Source organism: Cherax quadricarinatus, chromosome 7 (genome assembly GCF_038502225.1).
Source record: "Cherax quadricarinatus isolate ZL_2023a chromosome 7, ASM3850222v1, whole genome shotgun sequence".
Classification (NCBI taxonomy): Eukaryota; Metazoa; Arthropoda; class Malacostraca; order Decapoda; family Parastacidae; genus Cherax; species Cherax quadricarinatus.
In genome coordinates, this window is record NC_091298.1 from 5,978,902 (window position 1) to 5,991,401 (window position 12,500).

The window sequence follows — 12,500 nt, forward strand, 5'->3', positions numbered from 1 at the left end:
CGCCGCTGCGCATTCCAGTTCCGCCCCAATTTACGTTGTAAATAACCCCCCTCCTTTTTTTCAGCATTTCTCCTTCCACTTGAAAGCCATTTCATTATTTCCCAGAGTAACACGAGAATTTTTCCCAATTTCATTTTACATAATTTTGTGGGGACATTATTTTCTTTACACACTAATCACATTTTTTCTCACATTTGTATTCATGTTGCCAGATTTTCTCTTTCATTGCTCGCCTTTTCTTAGTTATTCTCTAGCGCTTTATCTTTCATTTTTAATGATTCTTTTACCTAATTTTTTCCCCATCGTCCGCAAACATATTCGTAAAGCTTTTAATTCTTTCTGGTAAGAAGTGTAGTAATAGCAGCATTAACAACAATAGTAGTAGTATATTAGTACTAACATTTACATATCCTTTTGACCACGTAAGTCATTCATGATCATGCTTATCAATATATATTATATATATATATATATATATATATATATATATATATATATATATTATATATATATATATATATATATATATATATATATATATATATATATATATATATATATATATATATAAACAATGAAAGCAAAGAACACAAATGTCATCATACATAGTTAAAATAACCATCATAAATGTGTGTGTAATCAACTAAAATTTACAAAATATCGAACTTAAAAAAAAGTCTCGACGTGGAAAAAAAAAAAGTCTTTCCACTTCCTATTTTGGAATGCACTTAGCCGGTGTCAATAGCAGAAGCCTAACACATAAGCCGTTCCCTCCCTTCTCTCGGCGACTCCATTATGAAGTCACTGAAGGCGTCCAACTTTTTAAGTTAACATAGCATTCATAGATTCTCTCTCCTCCTACGACCGCCGCTGGCAAGAGCTCCGAGATTTCAATGGTGATTCGGGTGAATAAACAACTCAACTTTAACAATGGCAACTCGATGGTATCCATGGGAACTCGACTCTAATGACAAGTGAGGTATAAAAGGGGCAATACAGACGCGGGGATAGCAGTCGCTTTTGGTGATTGAAGCTTCGCCAACATCAGAGCTAAAGAAAAGACTAGCACTGCAGAACAATCTTATATTGGACTAACGTTTCGCTCATTATAGAGCTTTATCGAGTTTTGTGATTTGATGACAGATCGAAACGTTCCATAAAGCATGTTCAACAAAGTATGTATTTTCTTTGTTTTTATCGGCATCACGGCATTTAGTTCCTTCACCTGAGGCACTGATCTGTTGGAGAGAAGATTTTCAATCTGGCTACATAACTGCCAAATCTGACACCATCGCATCGCTTCATCCCGTAATTGTAATGCCGATATCAGAGGCTTATCCAGTCTCCACCAGCGTGGCATCCCCATCCTCCACCAGCGTGGCACCCTCATCCTCCACCAGCGTGGCACCCCGTCCTCCACCAGCGTGGCACCTCCATCCTCCAGCGTGGCACCACAACCTCAACCAGCGTGGCACCCCGGCGTCTCCTAGCGTGGCACCACAACCTCCACCAGCGTGGGGATGGGGTGCCCCAGCCTGCACCAGCGTGGCACCAGCTTGGCTCCACGGCAGCACTCCCACAGGAAGAATCACATCTCCGGAGTCTGCTCCGCAAAAGGCGGTAACCGAGTTTGGTAATTAGGCAGCAGGAGTCTGGATCCCCCGGCCAAGACGCACGCTAATTCACAGCTTGTGTTGTCTAGCATATTTCACATGCTTGCTAGGGGCAGCAGGAGAACAAGGGCTAGAATAGCAGAGCAATATGGGGGAAAGGAAGCGCTCAGGGAGCAGAGGAAGGGCAAAAAGGGAGGAAGAAAGAAAAAGGAGAAAGAGGACATAGGGGAAAGAGGGTCGAGAGAGAAAGAGGTCACAGAGGAGGGAGGGTAGAACAATGGGGGCAGAGGAGGAGGCAGAAGGAAGGATTTCGAGAAGAGAGGAAGAGGCCGTAGAGAGGAGGGCAGAGAGAGTAGAGAACGGAGGAGGGAAAAAGTTGGTAAAAGAACTGGGAGAGGAAGAGAAGAAATAGAATAAAAGAATAGGTGAAAGGAGAATAGGAGAGTAGGCTAAAGATAACAATGGAAACGAAGGGCAGGTGCTGGTAAAGATAAAATGACACAGAAAGGAATGAGAGAGAGATAAAGGAGGACAAAGGAGGTGGAGGAGGAGAAGGTCAAAAGAGAGATTCAATGTAAAATAACTTGAGCCACTGAACGGAGGAAAAAAAAGGTCGGGAATCATTGGGGAAAAAATAAAAGTTAAAAGAGGTGGTGCAAGAGCACCTCATCATGTAATCTACAACAGCAACATTGTAAAACTGACGTGAATTTTCATTTACCGATGCCAGCAGGGTTAAAAAAAATGTTCGCAGGAGAGTAGCTTTCATGGCATTATGGGATCACTCCAGTGCTCACCATGTCGATGTTTCTCCCCAGACAAGTGCTCTATTAAGCCATAAAGGTGTGTACTGCGTTAAGGGCCTTTCGCCTATTCTTGCCGGCAATACTGCCATCCAAGAGTAAATCAATGAACTCAGAACAACGCACAAGACACAAAGAGCAAGACGGAAGAAGAATTAGGTCGCACGATGGAAGAGGTCGGAGTCTGAGCAGTGATTACAAGACAGAATTATGGAGCAGTCACTCCCAACTGGGAAGTTTACCAACGTCTCTATCAGCTTCACATGTCTCTCTGATGAACATTTGCAAGAGCAGCGATGGGTGGGAAGACCCGGGTATATATCACAGAGGAAGAGAGAAGGCAGCCCAAGCTAGGAGAGGAGAGGAGGAAGTAAGGAATAGAAGAGGAAGATGGTAGGGTAGAGGAACTATCGTAGGCGGAAGGGTGATTAAAATACTGAATAATGGTGAATTGAGTTAAGAAGGATAAGATGAAATATCCAATAGAAAACAGTGGAAAAAGGGGAGATGCAAAAATATGAAGAAATATGATGAAAGTGGGTAAATGGTAGAGGCAAAGAGGACGTAAGAGTAAGAATGGTGAGGAAGCGTATAGAAAAGGGAGAGAGAGAGAGAGAGAGAGAGAGAGAGAGAGAGAGAGAGAGCCAGTGATAGAAAGCCAGTGATGCAAGACGGATAAATTAATCAACAAATGGAAAACAAGAATTGAATTCCTTTTACCACAGCGGCCGTGTTTCGCAAGAGTAAGATAAGAAACATTCACCTTTATTCAGTTACTGTCTTGCCAGAAGTGCGCGAAACTTTTAAAGTGGCCCTTGAAACTGTAACATTCCGCTACAGATGTATAAAACCCTCTTGGTCATCCGAATTTTCATTCCATCTGTAAATGTCCAACCCACCATAAAAAAAAAAACTCTTCCACCCTCTGAATAATATCTTCCGTAGCCCCCCATCGTTTTCTTATTTCTATGCTCCAAATTCTTTGCATAATATTCAAATCACACATCGCTCTCAACCGCGGCATCTCCGCTGCCTTCAGCCTCCTCCTCTTGGCAACGTTGATGCTTTGCACACGTACATGTACGTATAAGTACCATTGTACTCTTGCTATTTTTCCCTTTTCCTTCCGGAGATAAATTTCTTTCAACGAACGCCTTGTTACCTCTTCTTTTTCCCTTTTATTTACGGTTCACCTCATCTTCCATAGACACATTTGCCGACGCTATCATTATCAAATGTCTAAATACATTATTGCCTCCATACTTTCTCCTTCCGCCATAATATCTATTTTTTACTCCCTAACTTCTTATTTATATTCTCATCACCTTGTCCTTTTCTTCATTCACTTTTGCTTTCCTCATTTTATTCACGTTCCCAGACCTTCTATCGGCCTTCGTAATTTCTCTTCAAAATCTCCGCAAAGAACGTCATCTCTAATGAGTAACTGAAAATTCAAACTCATTCTCTACTCCCAGGTGCTCTGTTCCCTACGAGTTTAGTACTTCCCCATAATAATAATAATTAATAATAATAATAATAATAATACCACTTTTCTCCAACTTTTTCAGCCCTAACTATAACTATATTAACCGTAACTCTCTCACGCGTACCGTACTTGTGTCTGCCAGCTTTTATTGGAAACGTTTCCTCCTGTTTCCTTCTTGCTATAACCTTGCCTCAGTCTCATAAAAACTCTATTGCTTTTAGTAACTCATAACCTATATTAAATAGTTGCATCGTATGAGAGGTTTTACCTCTATCCGCCCTACGTTATTATGTGCCTTTTCTAAATCCATAAATAGGACAAACAGTTGCTTACTCTAGTGAAGTATTTATCAGTTATATGCTTCATTATAAGCACCTGGTATATATATCCACTGCCTTTCTAAATTCCTGTTGTTCATGTACAACTCAGTCTGCTGTCTTCTAATTCTTTCTATAAGAATTCAACGGTACACTTTACCCAATAGTGACAGCAAGTTTATCATTATAATTCGTACTCTCTCTTCTTCGTTTATTTTCTTTCATCATTCATATATTGAACAAATACATCAATTCCGATTACTTTTGACATCTGCCTTAATTGATTTGTCTTCAGCTGCTTTACCACTTTCATTCTCCCACATTCATTTCTGTCACTTTGCTCTGACCACTATTATTCCTTGGCTGCCCAGTGCATGATGTCTGTCTATCATCTCACTAATACCTTTCCTTCTCCATTTAATCTCTCTCCACTTTCGTTTTTAGCTCTAAGTGTCATTTGCTCCCATGGTTTTCTCATCTCATTAATCTCTCTAAAACTGTTTGTTAATATCAGCAAAATTTACTGATAAAGACTTATTCTATTGTTGGCTTGTATTTTGTAAACTTTCATTACTCGTTTATCCTATCTTTCTTTAATCACCATTTGCTCTCTTCCCTATATTATTTTATGCCTTGTAAAAATATCTCGTACGCTAACTTTCTCTTTTATCACCCACCTTATCATTCCACCAGTTTTCTGTATACACCCAAATTCTCCCTTCTATAACCACAAGTTTCTGCTACACGCACTAGCACTGTGTTCTTGCATCTCTCAAATACCTTTCCGCCTCCTCGTTATCCGTTCTCTTTCCTGTTTACCTTTTCAGTAATAGTTATATACATCTTCCTTTGCTTACATTTTATTTACATCATTAGCATTCTCCCTTACCCACTGTTTCAATTATCCTCGCTCTCCACCTGTCTTACACTAAAAAAAAATCATTATTTATCTGACATGTAAGTAGCTGACCCAAAAATATGTATATCCAAATACTCATCTATCAGTCATTTATCTCACAATACGTAGTCTACAAAACTGCTGACATTAAGTACTACATCATATCTCGTATACCTATTTATCTTTTTCTTTAAATAAATATTACTTATCAAATATTATTACCTACACACGCACACACATACATTATATGTATGCAAAACAACCACTGTGAAAGAATAGTGAAATTCCAAGCGCTTTCGTGACTTCTCACATTATTAAGGAACTATAGTTCTTTGATAATGTGAGAGGTCACGAAAGCGCTTGGAATTTCACTATTCTTTCACAGTGGTTATTTTGCATATTCTGAAATCACCTGTTTACTGTGATCTTATTGCATATATATATATTAGTCGTGCCGTATGAGTAAAACTGGTCAATTAACAATAACTCGTTTAAAATTAAGTCCTTTCTAAAAAAAATTCTCTTATACGTGTAAGGATATATTTTTCTCATTATATTAATGTCAAAATTAATAATTTTGTACCAGAGAACCTTAGAAAACTTACCTAACCATATTAGAACAAGCGCAATTTAATTTAGCCTAAACCAACTAAATATATTTTAGATAAGTTTACAGTAATTTAGTAATAAACAATGAAATAAAATATTTTTCGTTAGGTTCAGATTTTTTCGAAATAACTGCATACACAAATTTTCGCTTACCTTACACGGCAAGAAGAGCTGTGCTATTTAAGTCAAAATCGCAAGTTTTACCAATTCGGCACATGTATGATATATATAATCTTAATGAACTGACCGTATCCCATTGAGGCAGGGTGACCTAAAAGGAAAAACTTTTTCCTAAATAAGTTATACGGAAGAAGGGGTTACTAGCCTCTTCCTTCCGGCATCTTAGTCGCCTCTTACAACACGCATGACTTACGGAGGAAGAATTCTTTTCCGCCTTCCCATGGAGATAAGAGGAAATAGAGAAGAACAAGAACTATATATATATACACAACAAAACCAAGACTGTGAATAATGTTATCTTTAAAAGATATCCTATTTCTTTATTGACGTTTTGAGTGTTTCTTCATCGTCAGAATCTATAAATGCATCACGAAAAGAGTAAAACGGCTAAGATTATTTAATCTATATGATTTATCCCAAACTTAAATGTATATACCTTTTTGTATAAGGTATGTAAATATTTTCCTAAAAAAGTTTGTGTATAACAAAATCTGCGACTGGTTTACATTAAGTAATTTACAATGAAGAAATAATTCCTAACATTCCTATGACCCGTCGGAGATTTCAACTTCCAGTTGTGTCCTCTTGTTCCTGTGTGTCATCTCTGAAACATTCTGCCTCTGTTCACCTTATCAATTCCTTAGTGTCTTATGCCTGATTATCATGTTCTCCCATCTCTCCCGTCCTCTATCAGTGTTTTTTTTTTTTTACATTATCCATTAAGATATTTAATTAAGATTGAAAATCATTTGCTGTAGTCTCATTTACAGTGTATTTACTTCAGATTTAGGCTGTGCCAGTGTAATTCTCTTGTTAAAATGTACTGTATTTAGCATCACTTTAATTTGGCATTTATATCGCATTTGTAAACATTAACTAGAATTTATCCCGTAATATTGCGCTGTTGTACCGATTATGTAACATTCCTGCTTTTTCCACGTAAATGATGTAAACTGGTTGTAAGTTTATTTCGTTTGGGATCTTAGATGGTATTCGTCACGGTTTTGGTCCTACTATAAATGTGTGCGCGCGCGTGCGTATATATTTATATATTATATATATATATATATATATATATATATATATATATATATATATATATATATATATATATATATATATATATATATATATGTCGTTCTGAATATGTATAATTTGCGATCTTGACTTAAATAGCAACGCTCATCTTGCCATGTAAGACAAGCGAAAATTTGTGTATGCAATAATTTCGCAAAAATCAGTCTGAACCAAACGAAAAAAATGTATTTCATTGTGTCTGTTTATTATTAAATTATTGTAAAAGTATCTAAAATATATTTAGTTGGATTAGGCTAAAATAAATTGCACTTGTTATAACAAGGTTAGGTAAGTTTTCTAAGATTCTTTTGGTGCAAAATTATAAATTTTTACATTAACATTAATGAAAAAATATATCTTTAAACCTATAAGAGAAAATTTTAGAACTTAATTTTAAATGAGTTCTTGCTAATTGACCAGTTTTACCTATTCGGCATGATGTATATATTTATAAACTACAATATTTTGTGTATGAAAATGTCCCACCCTAAAATGCCCCCAATAAAAAGTAGGGGCGCCATTGGTACACTAAGGGAAAACACCATAAGTGTCCGGGGCCCAAAACTGTTCAACAGCCTCCCATCAAGCATTAGGGGAATTGCCAATAAACCCCTGGCTGCCTTCAAGAGAGAGCTGGACAGATACCTAAAGTCAGTGCCGGATCAGCCGGGCTAAGGCTCGTACGTTGGACTGCGTGCGGCCAGCAGTAACAGCCTAGTTGATCAGGCCCTGATCCATCGGGAGGCCTGGTCATGGACCGGGCCGCGGGGGCGTTGATCCCCGGAATAACCTCCAGGTAACCTCCAGGTAACCCTTCCTTCTCTTTCTTCACCCCCATCCCCGCCTCTCTCCATCTCTTCCCAGCCTCTCTCCATCTCTTCCCAGCCTCTCTCCATCTCTTCCCAGCCTCTCTCCATCTCTTCCCAGCCTCTCTCCATCTCTTCCCAGCCTCTCTCCATCTCTTCCCAGCCTCTCCTCGCAGTTTCCCTCTTCCACCCACACCGATTATATACCAGCCTCGTCCAGAGCTCTGGTCGCTTCCCTTCAAGTCTGGGCACTACAATAGAGGTTCCGGTCAACCATCCCCCGCCCCCAAGTCAGTCTATATCCCCTGGATAACGCCCGCTGTTGGCCCCCCTCTCCCCCAAGTCTTAGATAATACCCATTGTCTTTTTAAACCCGAATCTTGACTCGTTAACATTTTAATCTAGGCCATTGTTGTTACTCTGCTCTCTGAATACTTCCCAAGATCATAGCTTCTTATTTTCCTTGAAATGTGACCCCATTCAAAATGCTACACCTTGATTAGATGGCCTAAAAGCCACAGAGGACAAAAGTATTAATTCAGTGGAACAGGATTCGAGATTGTGGCCTGTAAACACCAGCCCACTGTGCTGGTTCTCTGCGCTCAAGTGTGTAACCCGATGGGCTGGTAATTTTAGACCATGAGCTCAATTCTCATCTCTCCAGTGAATGACATGAATTTGTTGCTCAGTGAGTGTTAAGTTTTTAACTCAATTGAAAAGTCCCTCAGTCGATTTCCTGACAGGGCGACAGTATAGGTAGGTTTTCTTACACTTACTGTTCATGCTTATTCAGCGGAAAATCAGTATCTGTGAGTGTCAGCGTGTGGGTTTTATTGTAGGGAATGACCGGAGTGCCCAGTGGGAATGAGCCATAACACTTCCTTTGATAACCCTTGGTTAATTACCCTAATTAAATCTCGGCTTTGCACTAGAGTAGTGGAGCTCTGGGTTTGCCAGGGGTGAGGCTCTTCCCACTACATGTCAACATGTCATTAGTACATAGTCACTGGCAAGACACATGGTGCAAAGAAGTGATGCCGTGTACACTTGTTTCTTTTACCGTTCTTGTTAAAAGGTAATTGCAATCACGCATTATGCGTGGACACACTTTCCTGAGGCGAGATGCTGCTTGCAAGGATCAATTAGAGTCGAGGCTTACGCAAATACAACTTTGGTCAGGAACTTGTGTAGTAATCTAACGTGATTGTCCATCTGTAGTTACAGGAGCAGAGATGTGCTTGTAGTGTCCCGTCTTCAGTGTTTGTAGTTACAGTAGCAGGCTAGCAGTGTCCTTTCTTCAGTGACTGTAGCTACGGTAGCAGAGTTGTGCTAAGTTGCTCCTTTTAATACTTGTTTTGTAATATATTAAAGTTTCCAGCGGTTGTTCTACAACCCCTGGAAGCCCTCTACAACTCTTAGTAAAACAATCTATATTTTTCTGTGTCCCTCTCTAGCTTTTCTTGCTTATTTTCTCAATCTTTTTTTTTTTTATGAAGCGCCATCATATGCTGCTCTTTATCCACGAAGTAGAACATTCTTCATAATATCAGGTTTAACGGGTTTAGCGCTTCCCCCTTACTATTATAATAATAATAATAATAATAATAATAATAATAATAAAAATAGTCTCTTAAATCATTCGTAAATAAAAATGAGCATGAACAAATCTCCTCCAAAAGACTGAAAACAAGTTGTGGCAAATGATAATTGCTACCAATTATGCCTTGCGTCCGTGGTGTCTAATCTCCATAAACTGGGCAGATAATTGACCAGCAGGTGATTAAGGGTGTAATTGTCTTGAATTCAGCCTGAGATCAAAAATGCTGGTAATTAAAGGGCCTTAATTAATACTATAAATAGGCAAGATGTGTCCAAGAGTCGTTTCATCTTAATGGGAAAAAAATTGTATTTAGTTTGATAAACCTGAATTATTTATATATATAAATTATATATATATATATATATATATATATATATATATATATATATATATATATATATATATAATCTATATATATACAGATATATATAAATATATATATATATACATATTTATATACATATATATATATATATATATATATATATATATATATATATATATATATACTGTAAAATTCCCTGTAAACATATGCACTGGAATTGTACACAGTGTATATGCATTGTAGACATAGGCATTGCAGACATATAAAGGGTAAGCTTATACATAAACGTATACATTGTACACACATCGTTATTCATTGTAAACATACACATTTTAAATGCATACATTGTAAACATATGCAATGCAAACTTTTTTTAAGCACTCCAGCCGTCTCCCACCGAGGCAGAGTGACCCGACAAAGAAGAAAACACTTTCACTGTCACTCGTTAAATCACTTTCTTGTCAGAAGGGCGCCAGCATCACAGTTTAGACGCCCCCTCAACCGCAGCATCCCCACTGCAAACATACATTGTAGAACACATAGTATAAACATACACCTGTACGATTTAGGTATACACAGTACGCACATTAAGCAGTGTAAACATACTGCAGACACATCTGTTTTAGGTATATACATTGAAAACGTATACTTAGTTATATCTACAAATTCTGTCTCAAATGTGGTTATTGTTGGGGTGTGACATGGTACTAATAACAGTGTTTGTAGCTGCAGTAGCAAAGCTGTACTCTTGCTGCCCCGTGTTTAGTTACAGTAGCAAAGCTGTACTTTTGCTGCCCCGTGTTTAGTTACAGTAGCAAAGCTGTACTCTTGGGCCCCGTCTTTAGTATTTTTTTATAATTTGCATTATTATTATTATTATTATTATTATTATAATCAAAAAGAAGCGCTAAGCCACAAGGGCCATACAGCGCTGCAGGGTAGGGAAGGAAGCGAGGGTATTGGGCGGTAGAAGGGGAGAGTATAATTTGCAGTTCATGTATTTACTAACTCATTTGTCCTATTCGATTACTCTGTTCCAGAACGTGAGGGATTCTTGTGTATTCCAGGTGAAGGGTCAACTCTGTCATCCACCACTGTTCCAGAGCTTGAATGATCCATAGCTTGCATATTCCAGTTAAAGATCTGTCAGTGTTCCAGGGCGTGAGGATACCATCGATGTTCCAAGTCTTGAATGATTCATTGCATGTACACTCCAAAGAGTGATCCATTAGTGTTCCAGGATCTGCAGAATCTATAGTGTATTCCAGAGAGTGAGCGATGATTGTTCCAGGACGTGAGTGATCCATGGGTAGCATCTTCCAGTAAGTGATCCACGAGGATATTCCAGGATGTTGTTCCACTCGGTAACCATTTCTTTGTCTCTTGCAGGAGGTGCTGGGGGAAGCCTCCAGCGTGTTATACCGAGCCACGCGTCATCGTGCGTACTTCCGTAGCGTGACGGTGGTGGTACCGGTTCACTGGTCCACCACCAGCTGCTCTCTGGCTTTCAACACTACCAGCATACCCACCACACCGCCAGCCTTCACCATAACGCGACCCCATCCTGTGTACGTGCACACGCCCTGGACACTACAGGTGGGCGGGTGTGGGCGGCCTGGCAGGACTATATACCTCACGCCTGAATACTTGGACGACAGAAACTACTCTTACTCTCTCGGTGACTCTGGTGAGTAGCATTTCTTGTTTAAAGATAAATATATTCACATGTCCAAAATATAAATGGGATCCACTTCTGGTGCAAATTTCGGTACCCATTGCCTGGAAGAAGCAGATAGAGGCTTCGATGAAATTTATTTAGACTTGTTCCTGAAGTGGTTTGAATATTCTGTTTCAAATATTCACGTATATCAGCAATTTACTCACGAAAGACCATGAATCTGCGCGAGGAGTGATCAATTTTAGCATATAATATACAGTGGTATAAGGTAGAAGAGTTACTAGTCTCCTTCAAAGATGTTATTTTAAGAATACCAACAGTTCTGTCAGATTAACTGTATATTTTGGAAGCATTTGTTTAAAATACTTATTACGGGAAATGATTATAATTTCTTCAACCTGTTGGAAATTTCTCAAGTCATCCGACTTTTTTACTGATTTAGAATTAGGGGAACATAAAAAAAAATCACACAATATGCAACTTTCTTAATGTATTAGAGAGGAAAAAATCAGCTACTCCTTTGGTATTTGCTAATAGACAGCAGCTGTCCAGGAAGAGACTGTCGTCCCGTTACGTAAGTACGAAACGAAAACCCGTCAAAACTTTTGGACTCTTATGACAAAGACTCGTGTCAGGTGATTTTTTACCCTGACCACCACCACCACCACCAAAGTATTAATAATCCTGGTAAAGAAAGACCTTTCCCAGTTGTGAGAGGCAGAAGCCGAACTATCAACAACGGAGGTAGATCAATATTTGTATTATATTAGCAGTAGTAGTAGTAGTATATTCATGTAAGGTTCATATAATACCTGAAGAATAGTAGGAGAGAGAGAGAGGGAGGAAATGAGGTTTGGTCATAGGAAAGGGAGGGTAGGTCTGTTTTTTTTATCGAGCTCTTCACCAGCTTATATCCACGTTCCTTGAAAATGGAAGTAGGTATCAGGTAAACCTCGAAACAGCAGGGAGAGGCAAGATTTGTCTGTCAGTATCCAGGGCTATGCCAAAATGTTCTAACTTGATTCAACATGTACGAGTTAAGTGATCATTGCTAATAGGGTCTTAAGCAATCTGTGCTGATGATCCGAGAGAAGGTTACAATGAAATC

At 38.7% G+C, this 12,500-nt stretch overlaps 1 protein-coding gene across 2 annotated transcripts in view; it reads left to right on the plus strand.

Annotated features, from left to right (window-relative positions):
• The window catches only part of LOC128686775 (calcium-activated chloride channel regulator 1), a 238,839-nt gene that overhangs the window by 21,361 nt on the left and 204,978 nt on the right, over nt 1-12,500 (plus strand). For both annotated transcript variants that reach the window (XM_053773824.2, XM_070082238.1), the window contains exon 2: nt 11,104-11,401. The gene's annotated coding sequence lies outside the window, so the exon portion shown is untranslated. The remainder of the gene's footprint in view (nt 1-11,103; nt 11,402-12,500) is intronic.